The sequence below is a fragment of the Carassius gibelio genome, chromosome A5, assembly GCF_023724105.1.
Source record: "Carassius gibelio isolate Cgi1373 ecotype wild population from Czech Republic chromosome A5, carGib1.2-hapl.c, whole genome shotgun sequence".
Lineage (NCBI taxonomy): Eukaryota > Metazoa > Chordata > Actinopteri > Cypriniformes > Cyprinidae > Carassius > Carassius gibelio.
The window spans coordinates 22,546,715-22,567,051 of NC_068375.1; the positions used below are offsets into that span (position 1 = coordinate 22,546,715).

At 40.2% G+C, this 20,337-nt stretch overlaps 1 long non-coding RNA gene across 2 annotated transcripts; it reads right to left on the minus strand.

The window, feature by feature from the left end:
* Positions 1–301: 301 nt before the first annotated feature.
* On the minus strand, positions 302–2,438 carry LOC128003542 (uncharacterized). 2 transcript variants are annotated; one of them, XR_008176276.1, is made up of 4 exons: positions 2,014–2,438; positions 1,860–1,925; positions 1,042–1,178; positions 302–926 (listed from the first exon to the last, which is right to left on the minus strand). It is a non-coding gene; the product is annotated as an uncharacterized LOC128003542 (long non-coding RNA). The 2 variants fall into 2 exon arrangements; XR_008176270.1 differs by having other exon boundaries at positions 302–1,178.
* Between the last annotated feature and the right edge of the window lie 17,899 nt (positions 2,439–20,337).

Consider the following 20,337-nt stretch of genomic DNA (forward strand, 5'->3'; position numbering starts at 1 on the left):
ATATATATATATATATATATATGTGTGTGTGTGAGTATATATATATATATATATATATATATATAAATATATATATATATATGTGTGTGTGTGAGTATATATATATATATATATATATATATATACACATGTGTGTGTGTGCGTCGTGTGTGTAACAAATTGTCACCAGTCTCTGAACGTCACCAATAATATTCTGAACATTCCCTTGGCCCCTACGAAAATTTACTATGGTTCTGCTACAGTAACTATAGTAAAACTATGGTGTTTTTATAATTACAGCTCACAGTAATTAATATGCCAACAAATATTTTTACTACAATAAATCCATGGTTACTTTTTGCAAGGAAGGAACTATACAGGTTCTAAAGAACTTGCCCAAAAACACTTGTTACTTTCTGTTATTTGTTTTCTGAACTGCACTACTGAAAACCTCATTAATCCTCACAATCCTGTCACAACTAAATTAAGAATCCATTATGAGCAATGCATAGCAAATGATGTTATCATCAAATATGAGAAACCTTAAAGAATGATAGACTGATGTAAATGACTGAAACCGGTTGTCATGCACGTGTTTTCCATAGCTTTTTTATTAAAACATTATACACTGCAAAGTTGAACTTTAAATGACATCAATTAATACATCAAAACCAGTTGATCTCAGTCCATTCTCTATTTCCCTTAAATGAACTTAACACACAAATGTGTTTCATGCCGAAAAAAAAAAAAAAAAAAAAAAAACAGTCCTTGGAACAAAATCCTGTGTAAACAAAAGCCCAGAAGATCACCACACCGGTCTCTTCCCTGTACACTGGTGGATTAAACTTGAAAAGGGCTCTGCACTGCAAGCGTTCCCTGATGCTGTACATCCGTCTGAACTCGTTCCGGTCAGGAGACAGGAGGACAATTCTTCCAGTTGGCCACAACTTATAGTGTAAAGACAAAATACATGAAAGATAATAATAATAATACAAAAAAAGTTTAACAGCCTTCTACTACAAAATTCAATTGGAGAATGAGCATTAAACGGGGAAATCTTACTGTCTAGCCAGGCAAACTGTGCCGCTTTCCGAAAAACTTCGGAGCACATCCCTAAACCATCTGCAAACCAGAGAAAGTGTCAAATATGCAGAGTCACCCGCCAACAAAATAACTTCCCTGAGGATTTCCAGTGGAAGCTGTTGAATCAAAAACATACATAGGTTTATTTATACATGTATATAAAAGTTATTAAACATTATATAAACACTGAATACAGACAACCTTGCTTTAAAACTCTCATTAAAAACTCTATAGATTGTTGTCACAACTGCATACTCATTCTTTTATAATAACACTAATAAAATGTTAATATATACAGTACTGTGCAGAAGTATTAGGCATGTTAGTATTTTCACATTGAAAAAAAAAACAGTTTTAAGCCAATTATTTATATATTTTGCTGTTGTGTGTCAGTAGGATATATTAGTTTACATTTCCACACATTCATTTTGCCATTAATTGTAATAATCCAGTGAGATATTTGTATATATTTGTATGCATGATCCACATGAAGATCTTTTACATTGAATATAAATATTTCTGTCTTATATGGTGAACAAAATCCACATTAGATCGCAAACAGAAGTTATTTAAAACACTCGCTGCTGTCTGAAAATGAATTAAGCTGAAATGTTTTTAAATGTCTTTGATGCTGATGTTAACTGATAGCTATATATTAAATAATCCACAGTGCTGACCAATATAGTACTTGTACATAATACCAATTTCACATCTGAACAACTATGTAGCTGTAATAACTAAAATACCTCTGCATGTACACACATATGTAATTATTAGTTCTTAATGAATGTAATAACCTGCTTTGCTGGACTCTGCCTGAAGACATGGTGAATGGTGAAGTTCCTCCCCTCAGTGGTTGAGCTCTAAAAGAACAAATGTCAAGAGGTAGGTATATTGCTAGATATAGTACAGAGTAATGTTTCATGTAGCAACATTCAAACAGCTACATACATTTGCGGAGTGAAGCTGTCCAGGAGAACAGAACACCACCACCTCCTGATCATGTCATCCTGAAAAATAATAATAATAATAATATACACACAAAAATCATGCATGTCTGTTCAAATAACTTGACAAATGTGATGCCATACCTCTGTAAAATCGAACCTATGAACTAAAGCCATGTGCAGAGTGTACTGTTACAATCCACAAAGAACAATAAAATTAGCAATTTATAACAATTATTAACAATAATTATTCAAATTGAACGTACCATGGACAAATAAATGATCGAACATCGCATTTCATATTATAAGATATTTACACAACCACTTTTACTCACCTCAAGCAATCAACGGAATCGCGTTATTACTCTGCTGCTGTAGTTGCCACTGTTCTGTTTGTTTCAACGCAAACTGCCCCCTGCTGGCTCGGAGGAAAATGTCAAAGGCGGGGAAAACAAATATGGGCGGGGCGACACGTGTCGCTCCGCCTCGAAGTGTCGCCCCGCCCCATCGTCCAGACTGCACTCTGGGGTTACTCGATTTTTCAGCTAGCTCTGTCACCGCCTACTCGAGAATATGCAGCGCGCATTTCAAGGAGGAGGATTACCACTCAGGGGATGCCAAGATGGTCGCACTTTCTTTAAAAAGTATGAGGATGGCTAAGTTAATTCCTACCGCCGTGCCGTCTGTGAATGCAAACCTCTCTGCTTGTCCTGTCCCGAGGTCGAGAGACACCGTCTGCCGCAAGCGATATATTGCCACGGTAAGCATCATGCTAACGTTAATGTTTACAAGCTGCGTTTTAGCTAGCTCTGTGTGTATTTTGCATACCGTGTTCCCTTTGACACAGCCTCCACTACAAGCATGATCACTCTGACATTAGAAGAGCATATTTCGTGATTCACGAATATGAGCCAAAACAAAAAGTAAATGTCCATAATATGGACATCGGGAATCGTCATGAAAGCTTCATGGCTATCGTTTAATGTTTGGATAAGTGGTGATGATAATCAAGCGGCTTTCACAATAGTGTGTTTGCGTTTTGTGTTAGACTGCTACGGTTCTCTTTCACATATATTTGACCGTGACCGTGTAGTGGAGGCTAAACGCAAGTAAACACAGTTTACCCACCTCTGAAATGTAAGAAACAGTTTATCCACTTCTCACTTCAAAGTTTAGCTACCTCTCAGTAAATTCACTACCTCATAGAGTTTATGCACCACATGTACTCTAGACATTTATAAACACTTATTATATTTGTTTTCGCAAGATGATGAAAGAAACCTCACAGCAGGAGACCGTGCACAGTGTAGATACTGTGGAGAGTGTTGATACCATAGACAGTAAAAGAAATGGACACAGCGACCCCATTGGAACTCAAATGAAGCCCAGTTTTAGCGTTTTTTAGCACTTCCGTTTCTGACGCGCAGACTCAAACGAAGCTTGACGACGTCAGCAACCTGTCTGCCAGATTAGGCTAGTGACAATGCCCCTGAATTTTCGAGATACCCCTACCGGAGGTAGAACTAAACCCAACAATGTTTTTCTTAATCTCTAAGGTCTCCCATATATGAAATGGATTCTTGGCTAAAAATATTTTACTGCTAAGATTGTTAAATTAACAGATATTGTTATACACCACAAAATCAATAAAGGACTAAAATATAGCCTGTCCGTATGGGAGTTAAGGCATATAAACTAATGCAGATCAATCACACAAGCTCTGAGAGCTTTGAAACTTGACATGTTTGTAGTCAGGAAGTTGATTTAACTACTAGAAAAGACTGGATGTAAATATCTTGATGTATGGAATAAATAGACACATGTAAACACATATCTAAAATAAGCGGACATGCACAAATTCAATATCTATGCAGAATGTTTTCATTTACTTTGTGTTTGCTTTGCCTGGTATTATCATAGAAACACATATGATGGCTTGTTGGAAAGGTGGGGTTGTGCTGAATCCAGCAATACCAAATATGTAAATATATGATAAAAGAGAAGTGTTCTGTCACTCAATGTATGAGGTGTCCAAAATGAATGAAAATGGAACACTGACATAATTGAGTCCAAACCCATTCATTATCAGTGGTGAGGAGAATGTTGAGAAATTCAAATATAAGAGACATCAAAAAATATTAAATATGGCACCTTGTACTATATGGAAACAAAGATTGAAATCGAAAGATAACACCTTACCATAGCACAAACAGGAGACCAGGAGTTTTAACTTAATGAACTTTTTAATAAAACTATAACTTAACTTCACACAATACAACCTAAATTACTGTCTTAAATAAAACAAATGGCAATCTAACTAAAGAAACAAACACTCTTTGGGGAAATGAGCCCTGTCTTCTCAGGCTGTTTAGTTTATTTTCTAGCAGCAACCATTTGGAACATCAACTGCTTTTGGGAACCATTGGAGAAGGGTCTGGCTGCAGACTTGCACTTGCACTCTCAGACACTGCTTCTGCTAGCGACGTCACTTGCAGTCTTTATTTTTTATTTTGTTCTATTTATTGATAACTTTTTGTTTGAATTTCCCAACATTTTATAACAGTTGCCATGTGGCGAAGACAAGAAAAAATAAACTAAATTACAATGTCAATTGCAATCGCTACTTGCACTCTCTGCTACCTGTGACTTCACTTGCAATCAACACAAATCATGCATGTTGCCACTGGAGACAAGACGCTGTGGTGGTGATTAAACGATTAAAACTAATTTAGTACTATAACGTACAGGGTCCTGCAAGAAAAAGACAAGCACAGACCTTGGCCACAGAACAGCAGAATATGAACGCAATGCACAAAGTCTTTTGTTAAGCGTTTTCCTCCTGTAGAAAAAACCTAACACTTAATATGGCATAATGTATTCAGACACATTAAGTTCAATTAAAAGATCAAATTCGATATATAGTTATTATTCAATGTACTGCAAGTCAAGCAGATGGCTATGAACACAATGTGCAAACTTTGTCCTCCCATACAACATAACGCTTAATGTGGCCTAATAACAGACTAAGATGATAAAGACAATTTAGTAGGCCTAGCCTAGCCTATATGTCTTGTTGTTGACTCTAAGTACATACAGACCAGCAAATATGAACGGGCATTATGCATTAAGTGATTTTAAAAGGATCAACTCCGTACAGGCAAGCAGACGAGTACAGAACGCAGTGCGTTAAATTGTACATTAAACATTTTCCTCCTATAGAAAATCATTATAAATAAAACACATAATGTAGGTTAATGGACAAAGACAGTGATATAAACAAGTTGTAGACAGTTTATTCTATATGGAAAAATGCTTAATGTGAAACTTTGCGTGTTGCGTTTATTCTGGGCTCACCTGCTTGCCTGTACATATTAGTTATGTATTTTAATAAAGTAGAGAAGCATGAGTTTGGCCTTTCTCATCTATGTCCATTATGCCACATTTTGCGGTATGTGAGGAAAATACTATATACATATTCCTTATATTAATGAACTGTACATTTAATTTGATATTTTAATAGCATCTTAATATATTAAGCCATGTTAAGTGTTTTTTTTCTACGCTTAGCTAGAGACTTTGTGCAAATGTTCATATTCTGGTGTTCTGGCCATGGATTTGCCGATCTTGTCTTTTTCTTGCAGGACCCTGTACGTTATAGTACTAAATTAGTTTTAATAATTTAATCACCACCACAGCGTCTTGTCTCCATTGGCAACATGCACGATTTGTGTTGATTGCAAGTGAAGTCACAGGTAGCGGAGAGTTCAAGTAGCAATTGCAAGTGACATTGTAATTTAGTTTCTTTTTTCTTGTCTTCACAACCTGGCTTTATAAAATGTTGGGAAATTCAAACGAAAAGTAATAAAAAAAATAAACAAAATAAAAAATAAAGACTGCAAATGATGTCACTAGCGGAAGTGCAAATGTCTGAGTGTGCAAGTCTGAGAGTGCAAGTACAAGCCTACAGCCAGACCCTCTTGAAACATTATGGGGTCAACTCCCCATGATGTTACAACTGCAACACACCACTCATCCACATTGTCATCAGTGACAAAGTGGGTCATATTTGGACAGTCAGGGCAAGAGCAAAACCCTGTGCAGGTCAAGCCCACAGAAAGACACTGGCATTTGGTGGCATCGGTGCAGTTTCCGTCTTTACAGTAGAGGTGGGTGAGGTCTCTAACTCCTTTAGGTGCTGGTGCCTTCTGGAACATCACAGATTAAATGCAGCCACCTTCTCTGAGCCTCCATCCTCTACCAACTGGGTTCCAGAGAAGAGGTTTGGCCAGGTGGCTGTGATGCCACACTGCTGTTTGGTACAAGGCTCTCAGCACATGTTGCTGGAAGCCATCTTCTGTTGGGGGTAGTTTTGCTGCTGACACCTCAGCTCATCCAGGTTGGTGCTAGGAAGCCCATCTTGGTGCCTCTTCTTTGTCTTTCAAGATCTTTGATTGAGTGTTGGTGGTCATATCTATCAAAAACTATAACGACACAGCTGTTACCTTCCTTTCCCATTAAAGTTGCAATCTTTTTCCAGACACACTCACCCAGGTCATTGTACGTTTGAAAGGCTGAATCATTGAGCATTTGAAGAAGATCCATGCCATCAATGATATATGCTGATGGTTATTTTACACTTTGCAGCTGCTGTTGTCTTCTTTATGCTTCCATCATCAAAAAACAAAGAGGGTGGGACAAAATCATGTTTAATCTGAGATACGAGATTTTTATGACTTGGGAGTGGGGAGATACGAGGTTATGCACTCATTGATAAGAATGATACAGACACAGACGTCGCTGCTGCCAGCAGTGTTCATCAAAGTCTGCGGTAGTGTCGAGCCTTTTGACAAGAGATAAGGCTTTAAGGGGTAACTAAACCCCTGGTCAGAGCCTGACTCCACCCACTGGCAATATTTGAAAAATGCTGAAAAGTGGGCAGACCACACCGGAGATAGAGGGGACAAACCAAGGGCAGGGCTGAGCCGGTGGGGCGTGAACCTGAGACCCTCAGTGACAGATTAATTGACAGCTGCTTTTAGAGTCGCTAAAATGGAGAGTGACTCTAGTGACGCAAGTAGTTTTGCAACAGAGCGTTCATTTCAAGTAGAGGACTTTTCTCCCCCACCTTCACCTGAAGTGGAGGATGCCGAGGTGTCTGAGGACACAGGGCCAGGGCCTGAGCTATATCAATTCAAGCCACTGGCTCAAACTGCGGTCTTAACTCCCGGATTCTGATAGGCATCCGATGATGCTAGCGAAGCATCCGTGCAAGAGAGAATGGGGCCAGTCTCCGAGTAAGGCACTGTGTCGCTTTTCAGCGTGAGCTGTGTGGAGCCTTACAGCTGTGTGGACCATTACCGAAGCATTACAGCTATGGATTTTTAACAAAACAAGCCTACTCAAATGTATCTAACCTAACGATTTTCATTCGTTATTGTAAGAAATGAAAAAGAGTTATGCAAAGATAGGCTTACTTGGTGCCAGTAGACAGACCTTTTTTCTCCCATAAATAAAACCTGTTGGCCTACTTGGGGCATTTTACATGCACAGTGCCAACTTTGAGTCAGTAAAATAATAATAAAAACAATAATTTAATGCTGGTATCCAAAACATTTAATTCAATACAAGTAGAATTAGAAATTAGATACATTTTAAAACTTCAATGCACATGTATAATAAGCCTAGTAATAATAACCCTAGTACTATCGATCATAACATACTTCTACAGAGACTGGAAAACTGGGTTGGGCTTTCTGGGATGGTACTCAAATGGTTCAGGTCATACTTAGAAGGGAGAGGCTATTATGTGAGTCTAGGAGAGCATAAGTCTAAGTGGACGTCCATGAGATGTGGAGTGCCACAAGGGTCAATTCTTGCACCGCTCTTGGTTAGCCTGTATATGCTTCCACTAAGTCAAATAATGAGAAAGAACCAAATTGCCTATCACAGCTATGCTGATGATACCCAGATTTACCGGCACGTCTGCTGCTTTAAATTCTCGAGCTCATTACAGCAGGATTGATTCTGATTGGTTGGCAATGTTTTATCGTTCATCAGGGGGGAAAATCATTCTGAAAGTGATTCCAACGATATCGTTTCTTTATTGTTATAGTTATGGTGTGGACTCTGCTATTCTTTAATATTGAGAACGATTTTTAGAACTATATCTTTATCGTTATCTTTATAGTTATCGTGCTTGGTGTGAACGGCCTTTAGCGGGCAAAATCCTCAATAAATAAGCACTTTAACATCTGAAGGCCGGAGGAGGTTTGGAGAGAAGCTCAAAATTTGTATTGGTGACAAAATCGAAGCTATTCAAAGCCCATATGAAATCTGGGATGACAAAAAACGTTGGTCTGACTCGCCCGTGTCTTGGCCACCAATCTGCTGGGGAGACATTTATTCTTATTTAATAGAAACCCCTGGACCCTTCACTCATGAAAGATTAAAGGCTTTCAAAAGTCTGAAGGCCTATGATTATTTTGTTTCTCGAAAAGTTGGGCCAATCTTTTCTGCCAAACAGAAAGCAGTGATCGTGCTAAAAGCAGAGGTTAGACCTGGCCAAGCAGAGTCACAGCATGATTCGCATCTCCCGTGGGTGATCGCCAAAGAGAACGGCAAAATAATCACTGCTCACTGCGACTGCAAATCCGGGTAAGTCTTCATTGATCAGTGTTCTTATTTCCTTATTTATTTACTGAAAATGTAGTGACTGTTGTACCAATTCAATTGTTTTCAGTGTGAGACTTTCAATGGCGTCTGTACTAATGGTGAAAAATTGTATATCACAGCTTACACATTTCTCCTTCTTTCAAATCCAGTCTTGGAGAATTTAATGTTTAAAGTAGAAGCAGCTGTCAGGATAGGACTTACAAATGCTGCATGTACTAGTGAGGCTTGCAGCAAAGCACAGCTACAGAATGATGTGAGGAACATAGTCTGGGAGCTGTGGATTGCGGTTTGGGACACCTGAATCAGAAAGCGAAAACATATGACTCGGTTGATTTGACTCAGTTTTATTTATTTTTATTCAATCTTCTATAAATACATAGTCACTAAGACTTATCATGAACAAAATGTGCCTCACAAACTCGATCAGAAGCTGCAGGCTTTCTTCGGAATGTCCAGGTTCAATCGCCTAATTGCACGCAACAATTTCTTTCATTTTTCGCTATCCTTTTCGGAGGGAATTCGAAAAAACTTTTTATCAGGCCCCCAACTAACCGTACAATCGACCACACAGCAAGAGTGAACCATCCTCTTCTCTAAATCCTCCTCCAAACGTGCAAAACAATCAAATTACAGGTATCTAGCGGTGTTTCCTGCCACACGATTCCCATGATGCAACGCGACAAACATAAACAATGACGTCACAAAAGATCCGCCTATTGACTCCCTTTGCCAATGCATTGATAAAATTAATAGTTGGATGTGCCAGAGCTTTCTTCAGCTAAACAAGGAAAAAACTGAAGTCATTGCATTTGGAAACAAACATGAAGTGTTCAAGGTGAATGCATACCTTGACTCTAGGGGTCAAACAACTAAAAATCATGTCAGGAATCTTGGTGTGATTCTGGAGACAGACCTTAGTTTCAGTAGTCATGTCAAAGCAGTAGCTAAATCAGCATACTATCATCTCAAAAACATTGCAAGAATTAGAGGTTTTGTTTCCAGCCAAGACATGGAGAAACTTGTTCATGCCTTTATCACCAGCAGGGTGGACAATTGTAATGGGCTCCTCACCGGCCTTCCCAAAAAGACCATTAGACAGCTGCAGCTCATGCAGAACACTGCTGCCAGGATTCTGACAAGAACCAGAAAATCTGAGCATATCACACCAGTCCTCAGGTCCTTACACTGGCTTCCAGTTAAATATAGGATTGATTTTAAAGTACTTTTACTCGTATATAAGTCACTAAATGACCTAGGACCGAAATATATTGCAGATATGTTCACTGAATATAAACCTAACAAAGCACTCAGATCACTAGGATCAAGTCAGTTAGAAATACCAAAGGTTCACACAAAACAAGGGGAGTCCTCCTTTAGTTACTATGCTGCCTGCAGTTGGAATCTGCTTCACTATACTGATTGCACTATATTTTCACTTTTTTTTATGTAAAATCATTTTCTAACTGTTTTTAAATTCATTTTAGTTAAGTAGTGTTTTTCATAATTTTAAAAGTTTTAAAATTGCTTGTCTTTATTTTTATTATTTTTCTTCATGATTATTTTACTTTATTTTATGTAAAGCACTTTGAATTACCATTGTGTATGAAATGTGCTATATAAATAAACTTGCCTTGCCTTGCCTAGTAATAAGTAGACATTTAAAATACATCAATAACTGATATCATAGTTTAAAATAGATAAAATCAGAGTTAAGGCTTGCTTTATGTGTTGCTCGATGAGGATTTCTCAATCGTTGCGACTTTAAATCCTGAGGACACAAAATGGCGTGGAAGCTCCTGCCGTGGAGTGAAGAAGAGGTGGCGTTACGAGGATTCTCAGACAGTTGAAGTGTCCAATGGAGTTAAGAGATTTGCTCTCAATCTATTTTCAACACTTTAGATTGTTTACCACGTGGGGTTTGACCAATAGCATTGAATTGTGAAATAATATGAAATAGACAAAATTTGGACATGCGAGGACTCTGCCCGTCAGTGACGATATTTTAATAAAGGTGTTCCATTCCAGTGTTAACCTGATTCAATTGGATCTGTGGTTCATATGAATTGTATAGTATACTGTGCCTTATGAAATGTATCATTATTAAATGTATCATAAATATGGATCAGCACTTACCTAATGTAAGTTACTTTGCAGTAACCATGAATTTGTCAACATTTCTCTCACCACTGTTAATGTGATTTGGACTTGAGGCTATTTTGTCCATCGTTCTTTCATTTTGGACACCTCATACATTGAGTGACAGAACACTTCTCTTTTATTATATATTTACATATTAATAATTTAAGTTGTATTGTGTGAAGTTAAGTTATAGTTTTATTAAAAAGTTCATTAAGTTAAAACTCCTGGTCTCCTGTTTGTGCTATGGTAAGGTGTTATCTTTCGATTTCAATCTTTGTTTCCATATAGTACAAGGTGCCATATTTAATATTTTTTGATGTCTCTTATATTTGAATTTCTCAACATTCTCCTCACCACTGATAATGAATGGGTTTGGACTCAATTATGTCAGTGTTCCATTTTCATTCATTTTGGACACCTCATACATTGAGTGACAGAACACTTCTCTTTTATCATATATTTACATATTTGGTATTGCTGGATTCAGCACAACCCCACCTTTCCAACAAGCCATCATATGTGTTTCTATGATAATGCCAGGCAAAGCAAACACAAAGTAAATGAAAACATTCTGCATAGATATTAAATTTGTGCATGTCCGCTTATTTTAGATATGTGTTTACATGTGTCTATTTATTCCATACATCAAGATATTCACATCCAGTCTTTTCTAGTAGTTAAATCAACTTCCTGACTACAAACATGTCAAGTTTCAAAGCTCTCAGAGCTTGTGTGATTGATCTGCATTAGTTTATATGCCTTAACTCCCATACGGACAGGCTATATTTTAGTCCTTTATTGATTTTGTGGTGTATAACAATATCTGTTAATTTAACAATCTTAGCAGTAAAATATTTTTAGCCAAGAATCCATTTCATATATGGGAGACCTTAGAGATTAAGAAAAACATTGTTGGGTTTAGTTCTACCTCCGGTAGGGGTATCTCGAAAACTAAAGCACTTTTTGACCATTTGTCACTAGCCTAGATGTAAATCTTCTAGTAGCTGTGCGTGCAAACTACCATCGTTAATCTTACAGAGACGGCGAGCTTGAGCGGGGAGTTCTTTGTCGTGAGTGAGCAGGAGTAAGTATTCTGATTAATTATTTTGTATAGTATTTTAAAATGTAACGCCAGTACGCCATATTAAGTTAATTGCCTGCGAGCTTCTCCTCCTGTCTGTACGGTAATGCGACAGAGAGACGAGTGGTTATGACGCAATCGTTAGCCTATTTTTTACAAAAACTGTTTATACGGGGCCAAAATGTAACATAGAAGGTAATGGAGCCCTTTATACATTGTCGTGTATCTTTAGAAATAAATAATGGACAAACAGAGTCTTTAAACGCCTCAGATGTAAAGTTATTCGCTGTCAAAGTGACGCCAAAATGAATGGGAGTCAATGGGAATGCTAATGCAAGTGAAGTTCTGCTAAAAGATGGCAGCCCCCACCCGACTTCAACTTCCGGTCGAGTTCCTTGCCCCTTGGTTGATACTGGGGATCAGCCCTTGCCCTCCTCCACTTCTGACGCTGTGACACAGTGTTATTTGAAGCCCCTCCCCCCGATGGTCTCGCGGTAAGTCTTGGGTATTTTAAGGGGTAGATATTTTGTCTAAATCATTGCCAGTATCTATGCAAGCAGGACATTTCCATACACATCGATTATATTAATACATAGCCTACACCAAAACATAGCCGCTTAGATTTGCCATGATTGTCACATGTTTGGGTATGTTTACTGCCTCTCCACAGCTGTGCAGGTTAACCTGAAGCCCAAGATGGTCAGCGTGGGCACACAGATGTCTTTCAGCCCACAAACCTCCACTCCCATCGCTAGTCCTGAACAGACAGATGATGAAGATGATGATAATGCCTCTGTCGTTAGTGACTTATCGTGGGTGCCTGAAGAGCCGATGCATGAGGAGGACTTGTTTGATGAGGAGCCACCTTACGCGTGTGTGACCCCCACCACAAGTGAGATAATTTAAAACCAACATAGACCATTTTGAATGCTCATTTTATTGTGTACTGTAGCTTTGGTAGTTTGAATGACACCTCCCTCCCTCCCTAATTTTTTGTTGTTGTAGTGGCATTGACAAATTCATTGTTTGCCAAGAGGAGCTGATGGGCCTTTTTGCCATCTGTCCGGCCTGTTGTGAGAGGTCAGATAGTAGCATCGTGCAGCAGGAAGGAACTTTTGTTAAGATCAAGCAGGTACGTTTTTTTTTGCGCAGCAGGCCATCTGATTAGAAAGTCAGAATATCTAATTACAATTTGATAGCTCTGACTGTCTTGCCAGATAATTTACAATGTATGTACCAGGCTGGCTTTAGTCTGTTGGTTTGTGATGGCATCATATTTGAATGTTATACTGTATTGGTCATGTGTGTTTCATTGAAAACATGAAACCAGTAATGTACAGTACTTAATCTATATTGAATCCTGATATACTGTTGATTACTCTTTTTCTTTTTCTTTTTTTTACATATCTAGGTCTGTGCATCATGTGGCTACCACCGTTTCTGGCAAAACCAAACCAACCAATGCTCCACAGGAACATGCCGACCTGCAACCTCCTGTTAAGTGGGGCCATTCAGTTCACTGGATGTTTGGCCACCCAGACATTAAGAATGTTGACTCTGTTTGGCCTGCAGTGCATCAGTGCGAGCAGTTTCTTTAATGCCAAGTTTAACACATTTCACTGTAGCTTCCACTACTGTTTGTCCCTTCATCAGTAGTTTTCTCCCTACTCAAATCCATGATAGCGTCTTCATTGTACACAGTCATTTGAACCATTTGATGTGTAACACTAGACTTCACCAGTCTCTGTACTGAGCTGGATATCAACTAAAAAATACATGGTAGACATAATAACAGCAAAAATCATTTAGCAGCATTATGTGTACGTTCAGGCTCTTTTACGGCCATTCTCACTGTAGTCTGGAGTATGAAAACAACATGATGTACCCAACTATGATGCTCATATTTATCTTTTCACTTGCGGACAGACTACTTCGGTGCTGTTTTTCAGTCTTAACCTTGCTCTTCCCGCTGATAAGGACGCTTGATGTTTAGGCTGGATTCTGGCCTTATTGACGTGTGTGTCTCCTGATCTTTTCTGTTGGACCTCCCTGCAGTGGCTGGCCTGGATCCACGTTTCTCTCTCTGCTACCTTCACAGCCATGTGAGTGGTCAGAAGCACCTGGAACGGTCCCAGCCACCTTTTCGCCTTCCAGCTCTTTCTCCTCAGATCTCGTACCACCACGAAATCTCCTGGTTTCAGTTCGTGCAGCGGTGTTTCAGCAACCTTCCCCTGAGCAGCTTTCACCTGAACACAGACATTAGACAATAAAGAAGACATTTCCTTGCAATAACTCAACGTGTCATGCTCACACACCTGTAGATGGTAGCTGTTGTTTAACCCCCTTCAATACTCACAAATGGTGGGTTGCCAAAGAGAATTTCAAAAGGGCTCAGGTTTACTCTGGATCTATTTCTCATTCTCATGTACATGAGAATGATTGGGAGCACCTTAACCCATGTGAGTCCAGTTTTCTCACAACACTTAACCAATTAGATTTTTATTGCCCCTACACAAAATGTGTTTCAATGCCCGAACTGCTTTTTCGTGGAATTTCCCCATCTCGGGACTATTTCAGTCAGCAGAGCCCTTACTACTGCTGCTGCATCCTGTTTGGACATTGGGCAGACCACTACCCATTTGGACCACATGTCCACAAATACCAAACCATGTTTCCCTCCCTTCACATGGGAACAGTTCAATGAAATCCATCGGGGCTTGCTGGAATACCTGAGACATTTTTTTTATGCCTCTTGCCACATTATGTGTATTACAAATGACACATCTTTTGCTAAAATTTTCTGCATAATTTTTGAACCCCTTTGTAAACCACAATTCTTGAATTTGCATAATCATTCCCCCTTTCGATGCATGGTCTTTCCCATGCATCCACTTAGCATAGTGAGGAAAGAAGTGTTTAGGTAAACAAGGCTTTCCATCTCTGCTCATCCATACTCCATTCACCACTTCACAGCCACACTGTTTCCATTTCTCTCTCTCCTGTCCTGTCGCAAATGTCTGCATGCCCTGTAAAGATGAAGAAATGTCAGGGTTATTTTCAGATAACAAAGTACACTCTGATGATTTTGTCTGCTGAGATGCCGCAGCCTTGGCTGCTGCGTCTGCTCTGGCGTTTCCTGTAGATACAGAATCTTTGTTATTAGTATGCGCTGCGCATTTACAAATCGCTTTCTTTTCTGGCAGTAAAATAGCGTCTAGCAAATCTGCCACGAGGGGTGCATTTAATATTGGTCGCCCATCTGACTTCAAAAGTAAACACTTTCAACACGATCATCCCAAACCTCCTCCTGCCCAAACTAAATCAGCTCTCCGTGCCCACCTCCATCTGTCAGTGGATCAACAGCTTCCTGACAGACAGGCAGCAGCTAGTGAGGTTGGGAAAATACACATCCAGCACTCGTACAATCAGCATCGGAGCTCCCCGGGGCTGCGTTCTCTCCCCACTGCTCTTCTCCCTGTACACCAACGATTGCACATCTAAGGACCCCTCTGTCAAGCTCCTGAAGTTTGCAGACGACACCACACTCATTGGCCTCATTCAGGACGGTGACGGTGACCCCCCTGCACTCCCCCCACTCACCATCATGAACAGCACTGTGACTGCAGTGGAGTCATTCAGGTTCCTGGGCACCACTATCTCTCAGGACATGAATTGGGACATTCACATTGACTCCATTGTGAAAAAGGCCCAGCAGAGGTTGTACTTCCTTCGCCAGCTGAGGAAGTTTAACCTGCCACAGGAGCTGTTGAAACAGTTCTACTCCACCATCATTGAATCCATCCTCTGCACTTCAGTAACTGTCTGGTTCAGCTCAGCTTCTAAATCTGACCTAAGAAGACTACAGAGGGTAGTCCGGACTGCTGAGCGAATCATCGGTACAACCCTCCCTTCTATTCAAGAACTGTACTTATCCAGAGTGAGAAAAAGGGCTGTCAAAATCACTCTGGACCCCTCACATCCAGCACACTCCCTCTTTGAACTGTTGCCATCTGGTCGACGCTACAGAGCACTGAGCACTAGAACGACCAGACACAGGACCAGTTTCTTCCCTCAGGCAATCCATCTTATGAACAGCTGACAGTAATGGCGAACACACTACACTTTATATTTATATACACATACACTTTATTTATCTAACACACATACTTAGTATATACTTACATTTTGCACATAATACACATGTACATACATAACTGCATTTTGTAATATACCTGCCTACAATTGTCAATTTGTATATTGTCATTCACTATCTACTTATTTGTATTTTTTATTCTTTTATTATGTGTTTTATGTTCTGTCGCTGTCATTCTGTTGTACTGTGGAGCTTCTGTCACAAAAACAAATTCCTCGTATGTGTAAACATACCTGGCAATAAAGCTCATTCTGATTCTGATTCTGAAAACGTTCTGTGTTTCCACAGCGCACCAAAATCATGAGTAACCCCGATTGCATAGTGTGAATCTGTGTAAATCATTACACATTTGTCTGTCATTAGTTTGCATGCTTCTGTTAATGCCACAAGCTCAGCTGCTTGTGCTGAATAATTATTGTTATTGCATAACCAACCTTATTCAGGCCTGTTTGTGGATCTTTAAAAGCTGCGCTATCCACCAAGAGGACATTTTCACAATTTTCAAGTGGCACGTTAGACAGGTCTGGATGTGGTGTACACACTTGTTCAAGTGCTGTTAAACAACAATGATGCTCCTCCCCATCCTCATCTGTTGGAAGGAGAGTAGCAGCATTCAAGGTTGTTCATCGCTTAACAGTGATATTAGGTATATCAAGCAGAATAGTATGATATCTTAACCATCGAGCTGTTGATAAGTGTGATGTTTTCTGTTCCTGCAAAATCATGGACACTGCGTGAGGCACCATCAATGTCAGATCAGAGTAGCCTACGAATTCTCTAGAAGCCATTACGGCCTTCTCAGCAGCCGCCACACCCTCAGACAGTGTGGCAGGCCTGCTGAAACTGGGTCTAATTTGCTGGAAAAATATGCCACAGGTCTCAACTTGTCTTCATGATGTTGCAACAATACAGAAGTCATAAACCCATTTTTTTCCTCATCATCCATCTGAATAAAGGGTTTATTTCGGCCTGGGTTAGCCCAGAGTTGGCGCAACAGACAGCTGAACTTTCATGTTCAGAAATGCCTGTGCCGCTTCCTCTGTCCACTCAATCCTGTCATATAAATTCAACCCCTTCCCTCTCAGGGCTCTCAGGGGCAGCTCAAAAATTGCATAATTTGGAATAGATGTTCTACAATAGGAACACATTCCCCCAAAAATAAGCATTTGTTTCTTTGTTACTGGTTTTGGGACTTCTCTTGTAGCTTTAACCCCTTTTTCAGACAGTGATTTGCTATTTGGTGTTATTACATGCCCCAGGAATGTAATCTGTTGTATTATGAGCTGCAATTTTGTCAGGCTGACTTCATGGCCCTCCCAAGCCAGATGGTTCAAGAGGGTCATAGTGTCAGTCACACATGTGAGCTCATCACGAGCACACAGGCAAAGATCATCCACATACTGTAACAAGGCTGTGCCTGCTGTCAGGGTCAAAAGCTCCAAACTCCTCCTTAGGGCTTCGTTGTAATCACTAGGGGCATTGCAATACCCTTGTGGCATTCGAGCGCAGGTGTAACCTTTGCCCTCAAATTCAAATGCAAACCAGAATTGGCTGTCTTTATCAACTGGCACACTAAAAAATGCATTTGCCAAATCTACCACTGAGAAGAATGTTGCATCTTGTGGTATTTGTGATAAAATTGTGTATGGATTTGGTACTGATGGAGCTCTTTGCATGACAGCACCGCCTGTAAATCTTGTAAAAATTGCCACTCTGTGGGCTGACCCTCATCCCTTATTTTTTTTACAGGAAAAATTGGAGTGCGAACTGGAGAATCATTACATGGCACCATTATTCCCTCTTTTAATAGTGACTCAAATACTGGTTTTATACCAAGAATTGCCTCTAGTTTTAGAGGGTATTGACGTTGACATGGTCTGTAATCAGATTTTGGGGTGACAACAACTGGTTCACATCCTTTAATTAAACCCACATCATATTTGTGTTTTGCCCATAACTCTGATGGCACTTCTGTTAATGCTTGATGTATATCTGAGGCACAAATAATTGTCATGCAATGATTTTCCCTTTTCCTTTTGTTCCATGCTTGCACTCTGACATAAACGCTCCCAGACTCTCACTATGTTTCACTCCCTCCCCTATCTGTCTCTGTCTGTAACACAAACACAGCTTTTCACAAACAGTTCTAATCTGGGCCCTGTCTGCTGGCCTTGGAGAGCGAGGCACAGAATCTTCTGCCATTGAGTAAAACTGAAGCTGTTTTTCTGTCAGGCAAACTGAAACTGCACACACATTTTCTGTCTAAAACATTTTCTCAAAACGCAAAGTTTCTCCTTTTCCTCCTTCAAACCAGTCATTTTCATACTGGTCATCTCATTGTACTACAACATGTGACGTGCAATGCAATTCGTCAGGCAACGTGATTTCTCTGTCAAATGGTTTTGCTCGATTTTTTGTCAGTTCACACATCATTCCAGCCCATTCAGAATTTCTGATGTGCCATTCATATGCCTATTTTGGTTCTGCTTGCAGACAACAAATCTGCTCTTTCTCTGCCACTCAGACACCCCCAGAGTCTGCAATCAGTGTCAAATTTAGTTTGCACAATAAATCTCTCCCCATCAAAGGCACTGGACATGCAGGGGTGTGACTGTGCGGCCCCAGAATCAGCTAAAAACTCAACCAATATCCCCTCTACTAACATAGGATATTTAGGCATTTTCATAAAAGCTTCACTCTTAAACATAATAGCACATCTGTCAGGATGCTTATCAACAGAATCAGACATACACAAAGGAAAGCAAGCATTTTCTTCATTGCAGAGAGCAGAAAATTTTCACTTCCCTCACTTGTGACCGTTGGTTGCTCGGCCTGGACCCCTCCTCTCTGCTCTCCGTCTCCCTCGCTTCAGTCTGCTTGTTGATATCGCCGGTTCTCCGGGCAATCCTCTGCCCAACCGTCTGCATCTTGTACACCTGAATGTCTTATGTTCATCTGTCTCGCAGATCCAACAACCCCATCTTTCAGAGTTTCTCTTCCATCTTCCCCCTTTCGATTGCTGGTTTCGCTGCGCAGAATAGCCCCCAGTCTTCGACACGGCTTGCACAAACGCCAGCTGCCACTCTCTGTTGGTCTTGGCTTTAAAGGTGCTGTAGGGAACTTTTGTAAAAAAATATTTTTTACATATTTGTTAAACCTGTCATTATGTCCTGACAGTAGAATATTAGACAGATAATCTGTGAAAAAAATCAAGCTCCTCTGGCTCCTCCCAGTGGTCCTATTGCCATTTGCAGAAACTCCATCGCTCCCGGTAAAAAACAACCAATCAGAGCTGCGGTCCGTAACTTTGTTTGTGTTCAAAATGTAGAAAAATGTATATAATAAGCGAGTACACCATGAATCCATTTTCCAAACCTTGTTTTTAGCTTGTCCTGAATCACTAGGGTGCACCTATAATAAGTGTTTATATTTGGACTATTTTAGATTGCTTCGGGGGTTCCGCGGCGGAGTAACCCAATACCTTTGTGATTCTTCATAGACATAAACAGAGAGAAGTAGTTCCGGCTACGATGTTCTTCCGCAAGACGCAAGCAGTTCTGTTTATTAACCGCTAGAGCGTCAAAAGTTACCTACCACAGCTTTAACTCTTTCCTTCTTCGCCGTCTGTATCTCCCCTGCATGCAAAGCGTGTGCTAAAACAGGAGATAGCTGTCCACTTTTCCATTCACAGTGTCCTCTCCGACAGTCCTCTTTCTGCAGCTCTCCACTCACTTCATGCCTGCTTGTAGCCCCCAGTTTCACTGCCAGCAGCCTTCTCAGTTCGTACACGGTGGGGCTGAATTCTTGGCAAAAGGTGACTAATTCGGTAGAAAATTTATCACCTGCTTCGTCAGGGCTCGGAAAGTGAGCCATCACTTCCTTCATGTCCGTTATAGTCCATGGTCTACAGACCATAATAGGGCCGTCAGGGCCTGAAACCTCAATCATTGGAGTTGTTATACTCACATTTTCTTCTTTCGCTGGTTGTCTGGTTTTTCTTTTCTTTGTCAGGGGTGTTCTGCACACTATTTCCTCTTCTATTTCCTTGTTGGGGGTTTCAGGAATGATTTCTGGGTCTTCCGCAGTTTCTTGTCTCCATTCTGGATCTGGCCACGGTGCTGTTGGTCTTCTCGGTGGAGAGCAGTCGAGGTCGGGGTCCATTTTCGCAGCTTGCACCTCGGTCACCGGGAAATGTGTGTATGGCGGAGGTACATGTTTAGAAATACAAACATCAGAGCGGTTAGTAGGTCTATGTGAGGCATTTACACTTTCTTTGCATTCTT